The 14,487-nt window shown below is 41.6% G+C and overlaps 1 protein-coding gene and 1 long non-coding RNA gene across 2 annotated transcripts in view; one reads left to right on the forward strand and one right to left on the reverse strand.

The window, feature by feature from the left end:
• LOC143362366 (uncharacterized) overlaps nt 1–13,735 on the forward strand; it is a 101,382-nt gene extending 87,647 nt beyond the window's left edge. The window contains exon 3 of the long non-coding RNA XR_013083626.1: nt 13,557–13,735. This is a non-coding gene — a long non-coding RNA (uncharacterized LOC143362366). The remainder of the gene's footprint in view (nt 1–13,556) is intronic.
• Nucleotides 1–14,487, reverse strand: part of Mesr6 (misexpression suppressor of ras 6) — an 832,393-nt gene that overhangs the window by 149,499 nt on the left and 668,407 nt on the right. The window lies entirely within an intron of this gene.

A 14,487-nucleotide genomic window follows, 5' to 3' on the forward strand; every position in this document is an offset into this window, starting at 1 on the left:
TTAATTTGAACACATTCGAGAAACCTTCGCGGAGGGCTGAGTCAAAGGGCCGACTGCAAGACCGCGATAATTTTTCACAGTTGAAGACTCTGTCTCTCCCCCCGGCCGGAAATCGAAAGGAACGGATAAGTGGTTGTTACGGGCGGAAACAAATCTGACGCGGAACGATTCCGAAATGGCGCGCGATGTCGTTCGTAAATGGGGTCTGAATTTCTGGGATAAAAGGGTGATTTCCATCGCAAGCTTGCGCGAACAATGCAGTGTTTTCGCGGCTGCGAATCGGTTTCTTGCGCGTCGAACGGTGAACACGTCGTTGAGCACCGTCTTTCCCTGATTTTCACGGAAATTGAGCGGCGAAAGCGAATTCTCATTTGAGGTGAAAAAATACTTTGTACCGCTATATTTACATGGTAGTCGAATTATTGAGATCACGGTACGAAAAACATATTTTATCGGCAAACCGATACCTTATACAAAAATTATAAGAATTCTAGACTTCGATTAAAAATTGATTTTAATAGTTAATCTATGAGACCAGTTTTAGCAACTGTATTTGTACCGAAAGAAGTGCACATTTTCCCTTTTATTCGCACTTTCCCGTCGCGCATCGAAGCGGAGATTGCATCGAGGCTATAAAAAGTAACAGACAGTTTCCCAGAAGAGTTCACGAAACCTTGTAACACATTTCGCACATATTACATGTGTCGTGTGCAAAAATGGCGTCTATGATACGCGGCGTGATTTACATAATTGTAATACCTGCGCGTTGTATCGCATCACGACAATGGCGCACGGAATCGTTCCTCCGGTGGTCTTCTGGAAGCCGTAGAAAGAAACGCGGAAAAAGACGGGACGAGAGATCACGTGCTAACCCGTGGAAGCCCTTGAAACATTTAAAAAATATTTACAGACATCGGCGACGTCTCCGCGAGGAAAAACACCGGCCGAATCGATTTCGAAGGAAAACATGCGCGAGGCATGCAAATCGTTGATTTTCTATCGCCTTGAACGCGGAAAAATGCGTTAGGCTATACTCCTCAACAGCAAATCGACGCGACAAAACTAACATATTGTTCGGCAAAAATGTTACTTGACAAATGTGTCAGAATTGAAAACAGTTCCATTGCAAAATACCAAAACTCGGGACACTCAAATTCTGTTGTCCTTTGCAAATCTGGTCCCTGGACAGAATTCTCGATATATGTCACGGTTCTTGTCAGCGTCTTGTATCGTCCAGGAGACATACTCGAAGCGTGTTATGTTTACAGTCCGCGGCGTCCGAGGCCTCTCCAGTAGTGGGGATAATTCCGCGACGTTTATCATCCAGGCCACGGCGACATATATCGAGAAATCACTGTAACTCGTGTAATAGTGGCACGCCCTAATTTCCTACAGCGTTTTCTACGAACTTCAGCAACTGTTTCGAGTTTGCCAGATCCGCCAGGAGGAACGTTTGCCTATTTTTGTCCCATAGCGGAGCGTATCGATACACAGGTTCGCAGGCGATGTAAAAGAGAGAGGAAGCGGAGAGAGGGGGTTCGATGGTTAGAGACAAAGGGACGAAGGGTAGCGACGAGACACAAGAAGAAAAAAATATCGAAGGCAAGCGTCCCTCGAAAATAAAATCGGTTTTCCGATAACTGGTTATTTGCTCGCACAAGTGGCTCGCTGACTGGGCGAGCACATCGAAAGCGGTTTTCGCGTGTAATATTATCGAGTTATCGATAGGAGAAGAGGGCATTGATCGGCTACCGAAGGGACAGAGGGAGAGAGGATGCGAGCAGCAGACACGGAGAGAGAGAGGGGAGAAGAGGGAACAGGAGATGGAGGAGGAGGAGGAGGAGGAGGAGGAGGTGGAGAGAGTAGGTGGATGCGGAGGATAGGGTGGCTGGAGAGGACTAGGCGAACGTGCATTGCACGAGCACAATATATCCGCGTGATTACAATATGTCGGTCCTCCAGAGACCAATATCAACGTGAAGTCGGCTCAGCCAATGCTAATAATCCCTATTGTTGGTGTCTCCTCTCGACTGCCTCCCGCGATCAGATACATCTTGTTTCGAAAATTCGAATTGCCTCGTCGCCAGCCCTGCTGTCTTCCACCCTTCCCCCCGCCCCGTTAAGAACAAATCAGCATTTGCTCACTTTTTATTATCATTTGCTCTTCACGGTAATTTTTAAGCCAGCTACTTTGACCAATTGAAAATTATAACGCCCGAATATTTGCTGTAATCTTTGGTGGAAACATTATTCTATTTTGTTGTCGTTTGCCTCTTGGTGGTTTTTATTGGGAGCCATGTCCAGATTCAGTCGAATTCTTATGCAGTTTATTTACAAATATTTTCGAACTCTTTTTGCTGAGGCCAAAATGAAATGAAAGTTCTCTTGAAATTTTTAAAAAATCGAATCTACAGTACGAACGCGTGTCCCATGGTGTTTTCTGGAAATGGTGGTTGAGCATCGAGGCAGGCCAACGTCGACGTGGGAGAACTGGCGCCGAAGAATGCGTAATTGTTTTGAAAGAGATCTAAGCTTCGTCGTGTTTCGTGTAGGACGTGTGAAAGGCGACGTAGCCTGCTGACGCCATGTTAAACATCGAGGACAACTTTGATTTCCTTCATCGATTGTCGCTGCCTGCCATAATCCCTTTTTCTTTCACGCCCGATCCCAGAAGCAACGGGAAAATTCCGGGGAAAACTGGAGGAAAGTCGGCCGTCGAACCCGTCGTAATTAGCATAATTCTTTAACAACTTTTTCAGTGGCAGGCTTTAGCGTATCACCTTGGCTGATAAAGTACGATGTTTATGACTTAGGTCGGAAAAACCGTGCGCGTGCATTTCAAGTGAATTCAGCATTGCATTATTAATAATGCATAATTTCAACCCCAACGGCGTACTCGGTTAATAGTAATTTTTAATGATCGCATGAGAATACACTGGGCGAAAGAACCGCGGCGTTATTATGACGTATACAGGAACGATGCTAATCAATGCTAATGCATGGTGATTAGCCGTATATGTGTCTTCGAAACTTCACAGGATTCGCGTGGAATTGAATTGAGAAGTTAATGATCGAGCTAAAACAATTTCTACGCGGGCCCATTGTATTAAAATACGAACACGTGCATATTAATTCTTTTCCGACTATTCAATTGTCATTCAGGAACACAACTGATTTATGCTCTCCCGAACAATCGCACACCTACTCTCCGTTTGTTGCACAACGAAGATAATATTCGCATAGGCAGAATGTTTTCGGATTCAGCGGAACAAGTAAAACAATTTCGCAATTAAACAACACTAACGTGGCACGATTAGGATTAAATTACTTCGTTTATTACAATTACGAGATGATTAAGTTACATTGTAATTCCTGTTTCAGAAATCTCCCGTCCAATTAAATTACGATTCCATTTTTTAATTATAGTAGAAATATAATCATTTCAAAATGTAATGTGAGATGTGAAGATTTCAAACAAAAAAAAAAAGGATTGCTATAGTTAGATTATGGATCTTTATGCAACATGAGCACTTCCTGCCTCGATTGCCATGAAATGATGTCAAATAGAAATTTACAAATAATCTCTTAATATTTTGAGTTGATTGGAAATAATATAATTGCATTTTTAAATTCTTACAATTTTTTCTTATAATTATTGTATTTTTTTCACACGGCATGTAGTAAACTAATCCTTCTAAAATCGTAGAAAAATTCAAGTCTTTAGTAGAGACTTTTTCGGCTGACTGTAGCAAGTTACTGGACCACACCGCGACAAATAAACGCGAATCCGTTCAGACACTTAGCTGAATGGGAAGATGATTATCCGATTGGTCGTTCGAAATGGTTGTCAAAACGAACCGGGGAGAAATTGTTGGAATTGCATGTTTACTCTTACTAAGCGAATGGTCATTTTCGCAATACCCATGTGGGAAGGAATTACTAAGTACACATTACGGTCCGGTGCTCAACGATTTCACTAAATCTCGCGGTAAATATTGTTGAGTTAGCGGTAATTGGTGACCCGGGGAACCGTAATACCAGTGTTTACACCCGTCATGAAATAATTGTTGCGTCCCGGCGATCCCGTAATTTCCCGGTACGCAATTTCGCGAACGTGTAATTCAAGAAGCGAGAATACCAATTGTCTTCTCGCAAAAATAGATTTCTGGAACCTGTTAACAGACTCTAAATCTCCAAATCTAAACAGACTCTAACTTTCGGGGACCATTCGAGAACCCATTAAATCGTCTTTCAGTTTTTATTGCTTTTCGTTGATAATATTACATTCCCTCGATTATTGTTCTCATTTAAATCATTGGAAAAAATATCAGCCTTTGTTACGAGCATGGAACATTTTATTGAATGCACTTTATCCTGCAGTTCGATGTTCATTCATGCAACAATTTTTACGCACAAATTAGGGAGGATTCGGATCAAAGGAAAATGTTCATACTTTATCAAAGGCTACGAATGAAATGAAGGGCCACAATATTGTATTAAATACTTTTTTAGTTTCATTGTAAAATATAATTCGAGGATTATTCGTGCAGAAACTTTTATGCACAAATTCGAGAACAATGGCGTCAAAGAGAAAAGTTTATATTTTATTAAAGGACTTCAGTAAAATATTCTGCCACTCGATGTTCATGCACGTGATAATTTTTGTGACGAAAGTATGAAAGAAATTAAATATGAAAGGAACGTGTGTACCTACACTTGATAAGAAATATTAAATAAAATAAGATGCCATGCTATGCACTGACGGAAGAATTTCACGGCTACAATATTGCATTAAATGCATTATACTCTCGCCATAAATTATTCTGTAATTCAATGTTTATGCACGTTCGAACTTTTATGACGGAGAAATAGAAAATCAAAGAACAGTTTGTACCTAATGCCATGATCCACGCAGGTAGAAGTCACACAACTGTGATATAATACTAAATGCGTTATACTACCGTCATAAATGTTCTATCGTTCGATGTTTATGCACATACCAATTTTTATGACGAAAAAACACGAAATTAAACAGGAGTACCGCAAACACACAAAACTTTCAAGTTATCTCTTATTAGAGACTTTAAACGAAATAAAATACCATGCTCTACACAGATGAAAGTCACACGGCTATAATAGCATGCTAAACGCGCCATACTCTCGTCATAAAATATCCTGAAATTAGATGTTTATTCACGTAACAATTTTCATAACGACAAAATGTGAAACCGAACAACAGTGTGCACCTAATCTCATCGAACACGTTAAACGAAATAAAATGCAACGTTGCATACCGATAGAAGCCCCCGCAGCAACAATATTGTATCGAATGCGCTATAATCTCGTCATAAAATCTGTAATTCGATGTTTACGAACGTATCGAATTTTACGACGAAAAAGACAAAAACCAAACAGAAGTACTGCAATCAATCAAAACAAAAGTTTCTGGCGCTTCGAGGCTTCGAATAAACTAAAATCCCATAAAACTATACTAAGTGCACTATATTCTCGTCATCAAATATCTTGCAATTTGATGTTTATTCGCGTGTCAATTTTTACAGCGAAAAAATGCAGAACCAAAGAGCCTAACCTCATGGGACACTCAAACCTAATCTCGTTGAACACTTTAAGTGAAATAAAATGCCATACTGTGCACCGATGGAAATCTTCGCGGCTACGATATGAAATGCACCTGGTAATAAAGTTTCCCGTGATTCGATGTTTATTCGTACAATTTTTATAACGGACGGGGGTTCGTAATAATTGAAGAAATAGAACGAAACGGCACCGAGAGAAAAATCGTGCGCAGAAACACGGCGTTTGATAGAATGTTAGGCGCATATAAAGATCGGCTCGCAGTTGCCGCGCCGATACCGAAAGGTTCAGCTAATTATCTATTCGAGCAGTGAATCGGTAACAGGTTTGGTGTTCTATTTCTCACGTCCTAGGTCTCCTTTCTCTGGTAGCTAGACAAACCGCGAGTGCGTTCTATTAACGCGGTGTCAGTTACATGGAAAACTACTTCCAGTCAATAAATAGCGGTCGGCGAGTGCCGATGCAGGTAAACGCATTTCCCTTTGCCGTTTCCCACGTATTTCCACGGGTTTCCTTCACCCGGGGCTCGCACACACGGCCCGTGGCTGTAGGATGGAATTCCAGTGGCCGACGGGAGTACCGTTCCACACTTTATCCCACTCGCGATCGGCCTACACACGCCTAGAATGCGCTGAAATAATATGATTATGCTAATGGGACAGGACACCGAGAGAGCGAAAGAGAGAGAAAGACAGAGTAATGAAGAGAGAGAGAGAGAGGGTGAAAGGGGGACAGAGGGAAAAAGATTCTATTGAATTATTCTTGGGAGTAGCGACGCGATCGGCAATAATTATCGGGTACACACCATTCATCTTGATCGGCTTCGCGAGACGTCGCGTAATTCTTATTGTTACTAGCCAGCATCGACACCTTCGCCGTATGTCTTATTCCTCCTTTGTGTCCGTGGCGGCCACGACAAAAGAATGTAATTTACGAGACGATTTGTAATATACCGTTTGCTACAACTGTTCGCGGCTGAACAACTATCCCGCGAGAGGGACTACATGCAACGGGATAAAGCTGTAAACCTGGAGCGGCACTAATGCGAAAAATTCAGGCCGGCCGGCCTTCAGGCACTCCCTCTTTACTGCCCTGGGAACAATTAATGCTTGAACTGCCCGACGTGTCAAAATAAGTCATTCCTGATGGATGCTTTGAGAGTTACTGCCTATACAGAGTCTCCTTTACCACGGTCGCTGCTACTGTTACGGATAAGTGTCGTCCGCAAGCTCGCGGCTTGCGCACTTAATAGTGCTGCATCAGAAGGAAACTTCACAATCTCCTTTTATGTTATTATAATACCAAACAAAATTATTAGTTTACGTCACTGGGGTTGACTCGTTTGGTTACGACTCAAGTAGCCATTGCTGTTACAGGATCTACTAAAAATCTAGATATTTCAAAATAGCAATTTTAAAATCCGCTGGATATTTCAAAATAGCAATTTTAAAATCCGCTAGGGTTAAAATTTAACCCTATTTGATTTCCGCACGGTTAAGGTAATAGTTCACGTAATTCTGCTTACTTTATTTAATATTTAATATAGGAAGTACAGTACAGATTTCTCTATTTATGTCGTCAAGGCCTGGATGATAAACGTCGCGGAATTATCCCCACTACCGCGGGGTGTACACCGTGAGGGGCCGCGAAGCGTGTAAGCATAACACGGCTTGAGCATATCTCCTGGGCGATAAACGACGCTGGCAAGATCCGCGTTGTTGACATATATCGAGAATCCACGTTGCATTTCGAGAAATATTTCGACAAGGAAGGTGAGCAGCAAGCTTCGTTTGTTCAAAATTGAAATTAGTAATTCTATTGCAAAGAACGTCCGACTATTAATAAGAGCCTTTGCAAACGGTACTTTGCAAGTGAGTCCAATATTTCCGGGTGAAGCGTGTATAGAAAAATTAAGTATGAAATTGAAATGCAGAGAATAGTATTACATCTGGTGACAATTTTTGACATTGCTCGACATTTTTGGAGTGCAACGGTTTACTTGAAAATTGCTGAAGAACGGTGAACATTGATTGTCAGCAGACCACGCGTCCGCAAAGGGCCAGCTGGTTGGATCTGCGAGAAGACATTGAAGCGGAGGATAGTTCGCATAACCAGATCGCAGAGACGTGTCGACCGAGCGAAGACAGAGAAAGTCGTGGTTAGACAAGGGGCCTGAAAACGGCGGATAAAGGTTAACCGGGCCGAGAACGGGGGCATAGTAAAATGGAGAAAGGATCGTTACAGCTCATTAGCCTTATCGTCTGTTGATCGTTTAACCTCACACCTTTCCGGCAACGGGAACATCTATCCGAGAATATTGGAATTTTAATAGAGCACCGCGCCGCCGAGGTATAACCCAGGCCCTCTTTATGGGGATCGGGGCCCTAATTGTGCGATCGAGGCATGTCTCGATCAACAATTGGGCCGCCCCCGCGGTCACGGGGACGATCCCCTAACGAAAAAGTTTCTTCGGTATAATAAACACGGGCCCCGCGTGACGTAAGACAATAAATTCTGCAAACGAGCCCGTGAAAGGTCGCCACATGACGGAACGATCGTCGCTATTCCCGAGGTTGATTTATGTGCCTACGAGCGATCGTGAAGATCGTTGCGGCTGATTCGAGAGACAAGTAAAATAAATGTCAAGCCTGGGCACCGGGATCCGTGGAAATCTGCCGACGACACCGTTGAGCTTTCTCTTCTATTTTTCCCCGTCCTTTGTTTCTTTTTCTTGTTTCTCCCATTTACACGATATTTTACGCGTTCGCGGTACACGATAATTCCCCCCACCATTAAAAGATGTCCGTAACCGATGCTAACACCACGATATCAGTAATTCACTGCGGATCTTTACGCAATCTAAAAGTTTGCTGTGTCAATTACTAGAACTAAAGAAAAACTTCTTGCTTCGGTTTATCGGTTTAGCGAGTTGGAAACAGTAGACCAGTGACGGGCACGGTAGGGGCCCCTCGAACGCCTGCTTCCCCCACCAATCTCTCTTTCGTCGCGTTCCCTGGTGTCTCGAGTCTTCGCGGAAGGCGACAATAGGCGCTATGGTGGGGACTGTATTGTCTCAATTCGGACAAAAATGCCCGACCCTGCAGTAGACCGATCTTCATTGAAAATGTTCGTCCGTATTTAACACTAGGTTTACGGAGCATTAAAAGTGAGTATTTTACATTACTTTATAAGAATAAGAAGAATGTGTCTATCCAAGTTTTCAGCCATTTTTTAAAGAATATATACCTACGATCTTCACATTATATACCGTAGATGGATCTTCACAATCTCAATAATCGTAAATTAAAAATATTAAAACCCGTCATTTTGACGGGTCCCGTAAACCTAGTGTTCAATTGCGATAACTTTAAGACAAAGAATCGTACGGTAATCATTCTCGACTCGTTTTAAAGCCTAAAGCCTCTACTTTCAGAGTCATCAGTTCATCTTGTCAAAGACGGTCCTGTATCGTGTGGAATAATGAAAAAGGTACCTCCCTTTTCGAATATATTTTCGTGGCAGCAGACTATTGAAAGTTCAATAAAACGGCGTCGAAAAATTGTACATCAATTTTATAGAGGTAAAGGGGGTCCTCAAAAAAATTGTTTACGGCGGAGTCGTTTGAATTTGATAAATTTTTGTAAGAAAGAAGTACTCTTTCATCATCCCATACGATGCGGACACGCAGATTATAGTATAAAATGAGTCCAGAATGATTGTTGTACGACTTTTGGTCACGAAGTTGTACCAGTTTAAATGTCAGCAATTCTTCGACGGGAATTTAGTGCTTCTTTTATTTTGCACGCTAGCGTAGTTGTACAAAGATCATGTAAAAGGATAATGCTTAACCCAATTTTGCTTCGTACTTTAAATTACCAAATTCTATTTATAAATCCACCGTCAGGGAAAAAGATTTCGTAACGCAAACAAAAAGAAAATGAAGCCATTGCAGAATTTATAAACTGAAAATGTGTAAATTTTCACCCTTAGGAATGTGTGAGGATTTTATCTACACATTTTTGAATGCAAAAGAAAGTTTATTAATTAGCACACCATTTTGAATCTCTGATAGAGCAGTTCACCATTGAATAAACACTGTGAGACCGTTTTCTCGTATCGACAGGCTCTCAGTCGATATTTTACATTTTATAGATCCCGATTGAGACATTAACTGCCCAAGATTTATTATCGTTAGTCGATGGAATGCGTATTATAATAAGCGAGTAATGAGGAAATATTGCGCAACACCTTGTCACCGATTATCCCCGAAACTCTCTGATACGATCGCTTGATATCATAACTCTGTTGAATAACACAGTTTTTGCTCCGACTTGCTATCTGGTTAATTGACGTTCATTCGCTCCGAACTTTTTAGACAATTTGATACGTCGATTACCAATGATCATTCAAGCGTCACTGGCAGCACAACGAAGGGGTCACCGTGAATGTCGGGCTTGTCAATTTAGCTACTAAACTTCATTACTTTTTTATCCCTCGAATATCTCGACGGAAATTCCGACTTCCTTTTCAAAGTTTCTTCTGAAAATTGCCAGCCTGCGCAGACACCTTTTTCCCAAGCTAACTCTTAGCTCCAATGTTGCACAGTAAAAATATGTGAATCAGCTTAAAAAAATTCTAGGAAACAAAATTGGAGGTATCTGTCAAATTGAACAAGTTTCTTAAATTATTGTAACGTTACGAATATTATATTATATAAATGTTATATTGTAACGACTATAAGCTAGCGCGAAAGAAACTTTTTTAATAAACCTTCCAAGTGAGTTGGTTTGCTTTGGAACTTTTATTGTACAGATTCTGAAATACGTGCTCGATGGGGACACTTTTTAGAAAAGTTCGTAGGAGTGACACGAACTCCTCGTAGGAAGAGACATTTTCCTAAACGACGCGTACGAAATCGAGAATAGCAATGAAGTTTGGTGAGGACAAATTAATCGCGTCCGCGCGATTTGTCGTTGTACGTCGAAACGATCCATATTTATGCGTGCCGATGATGCAACCCCGTACACAATCGGATGCCTGTTGACACACCTGGTCGGAGGCGAATTTAGCATAATTCATGGCGGGACTCCTTTCAGCTCGGCTCGGCTCGGCTCGCGCCGTCTTCGTTGAAAGGATCCAACCTACCGCGATTAGAATTCGCAGACGGGCGTGATGCGGCGCGACACGTGACGTATTTTTCACGTGTTTCTGTTTGTCGGTTAATCCCGTGCCCCCGCGCACCATTCATTCACGGATAATTGCTTCTCCCCGCCCCGTAGGCGTTATTGTTGTATCATTACCATTATCGTTGCGTTACCATTCGATGCTGCGCCGCGAGGAGGAGTTTCAGAATCCGCGGCTTCGTCCGAAGCGAATGCACAATGCGAGAAACATGCGTTTTTCTCAGCTGGCTGGGTGCATTCTATGCACGTCTAACTACCGAGATATGGATTTTTAAGACGTGCATTGTTGAACGTTTTTGAAAAACGTTTTCATATTCTCCGATGGGATTGGATAAAGAAACATCCTGGAAAGTTAGCTTGAATTAGCAAGTACAGAACTATACTCGTTATACTTGCATAATGCCTGATTGCAGGTGACTTCTTTTCAATTGCATACCATTACCATGAGTCATAATTAAATTGTAAAAAATTAGAACATGTTTATACTTGCTACAGAATTTATGTTACGTCCCAGTCAATATATCAATTTTTCTATCACAGAGACAGATCTTTGGTGCATCGACAGAAGAAATTATTTAAGAAAGAATTATTTTGTTAATAATTGAAGGAGTTTAATGATTCAGTTTAATGAATCAACGTATTCTAAGAAAAAGGTATGAAGTTTGAAGAACTTAAAAATAAGACAGCAATCTTACGTTCTCTGGTTAAGGAAAAATTCTTAAAATTTGCAGTCTAATATCGGTTTGAGGCATTTCGAGAAAAAGTTTGGAAGTTTGGGCGATCGTCGTTCATTCCGCGATACCCACACACTCTCGGCTTAATGTTCAGTCTTAAAGGGCAGTCGAGCGTGGAATTTGTTTGACAAATGGCATGGAACTAGTACTAGTATGGATTAGTTCGTCCTTGGAGGAAATCGCGTTCTCCAGGTTGGCGGTACGTACAGCCGAGCGATTAATGTGAGGCGAGAGCCATAGTGAATGCACGCGCGTTGCTCAAACGACAGAAAACCGCCACGCAAATGTTCTTTATGAATCGACGCAAAACTGACAGACGGCCGACAGCATCACAATATAATCGGCCTGGAAATACGAGCTGCACCGGCCGTTTCGATATTTCACCGAGAACCGTTCCTAACCGACCCCGAGAATTAATTATGAGACTATTTATCGGCCATGTTCGACACCAGATTAAAAATCAAAGTGATTTTTAACCCTCGTTCACTGCTCAGATGAAAATTCACCCATTTTCTCTTCTGTTAAATATATTTGCTATTTCTCTGCGATTGTCCTATAATTTTATATATTTGCGTAAAACACGAGACTGCAGTGTGGTAATTTGACATACAATTTATTTGAAAAACGCGGGGTTGTAGCAATTCTCTGTTACATATTTTTGAACCCACTTTCTCGAGACCAAATTCACTCCTTTTCTTGGATTTGACATAAATAAGTAATAATTTAAATTGGCTGCTGGAGCATCAGAATTTAGACTTTTATAATGACGGGTCACAATGGACCCAACTCCCAGCATTTGTGCCTAAATTGATAAATAGAGATCTTCGTGCAAAGTAAACATGGTCTCCATCGATTGCGATAAACAGAGAATAAATTGAAATTTATTTCCACCCTCAGCAGTCCTGAGAAATAAAAAATAATAGTGATTTTAAACTCCTCCGATGACTGTGCTATTCTAAATTTGATCTGCTCGTTTCCCTTATAAATAAAATCCGCGGTCTGTCGAGAAATATTTCCGTTTGACATGCTCTAAATTTCATTTCACGGAACGTCATCGCAGAAATATCTGTCGATTAAAAGAATAAATAGCGAACAAATTAAAACGGAGCCAACGTTCTCCGAACTAGATTTACATAACACGATTGAACATAACCCCGCGATGTAAGCTCGGAGGATGCAAAAATGCGTGGCACGATCGGCGTACAGAAAAAAGCGGACCCTGTCCTGCAAGTCCCGAGCGGTTAAGTCTTATTAGGCGATGTTCTTCCTATCGCAATTAAACTTTTACTGCCCGGCTATGCAATGATATCCAGCTTATAATTCGCGGAATCGTTCTTCGGGCTAATTTACGCTAGCTGTTACGAGCGTTGCAATTAAAAGGGAACGTGGCGAGCCAAGCTAGAAATCGCATAAATCTGCTCGGGTGCTTCCGTTTCGGATCGACGTCAGTAACGTTCAAGTATTTTACCATCGATCCAATCACGGATCCGTCGTATTTCGGCCTGCTAGATGAGCTCGGTGTTAATCAGGAAAGATATCCACACTAATAACTTCATCTCGGTCTCATCTTTAATCGCCATCCCGAAGAGTTTAACCGTCGCGAAGGTTCAACGTTACTGCGCACCAAAAACATAATCGTGAAATACATTGATCAGAAAAATTCGCTAGAGAATTACTGCGGTACGTTTGTAACACTAGAATCACCAGATGAGTCAAAATGATGCATTTCATTTTCCTTCATTCAATATGTAAAAGTAGTTTTTAACTGCTTGGTAGGTTAAACTTTACCTCAGGAAACTAGGAATATTTAACTATTTTTAATGTAATCCTGTGGATTTTGGCGAGAAAATGCAGAAAATCCAAGTTTTAATGTTAGGAATTCACTGGTTCAGAAGTTACGCGTGTTTCGATCTGTGTTTGTGGCACTTTATTCGGTACATTCTGAGTGTTATAAAGAATGTATGTATGTGTATGTTTCTATAGAATATTCGTAGGGAGAAAATTTCCAATTGTTTGTGGTATGAAGTTCGAATAACGCGTTTAGGTTCGCAGGTGCGGCGAAATTTTCGATGACTAACGATTGCCTGCGAGCATCGGCGTCGATCGAGGTGCTAAGAGGCGGTGGAACAAAGGGGAATTAATTAACACCTTCGCCACCTGCGCAGACCGGACGGTGTCACGACGATAAACGATCAAACCTCTCGAGAAGAGAGAAAGAGAGAGAGAGAGAGAGAGAGAGAGAGAGAGAGAGAGAGAGGGAGAGGGGGAGAAAGAGGCGGCTGATTTTGTCCTTTCGAAATCCCGATCCGCGGAAACGCGATCTCTAATTGGCCGGCGGCAATCGCATCGCGTCCGATACGGTTAGAATTTTCCTGGCCGCGATACCGTACGATGGCGCAATTACGCATAATTTCTGCAACCACATTCAGCGCTGATTCGCCGACGCCGGTTACCATCGCGGTAATTGCGCGAATCTGGCTCGAAATCCCGAGAAATCGAACGATCTCGCCGCGAAATATCGCCTCGACATACCAACAAACTTTGCTGATTCTCCCTTGAAAATACTGAATCGTCTTTTTGCACAACATTTCGCATTGCATCCACCCAGCACTAACTGTGCCACGGTTAAAAAACACGTAATCGCAAACGTAAAAATGGCACGGTTAAATTTATCTCGATGCTGTGCCATTTTTATCGTAATGTCTGCTTGACCAAATACAACGAAAGCATTTTTATAATTTCATGTGCATAATTTAAAGTTAAAGGCTGACTCTTCGTTTCAATCCTCTCAACACAAGGCAGGTTTCGAAAATTTAAAAAGAACACGATTATTAAATATTATGCTTCCAAACTTTGTACACTTATGAAGTAGCATTTGGAGAATGTACTCAAATTTTTTAAATTAGCAATAATTATTTTCTGCAAAGTTACAGCGTTAGAACATAGAGGGTTTGGAGAAAGTATGTGACATTAAA

Source organism: Halictus rubicundus, chromosome 16, assembly GCF_050948215.1.
Source record: "Halictus rubicundus isolate RS-2024b chromosome 16, iyHalRubi1_principal, whole genome shotgun sequence".
NCBI classification, from domain to species: Eukaryota; Metazoa; Arthropoda; class Insecta; order Hymenoptera; family Halictidae; genus Halictus; species Halictus rubicundus.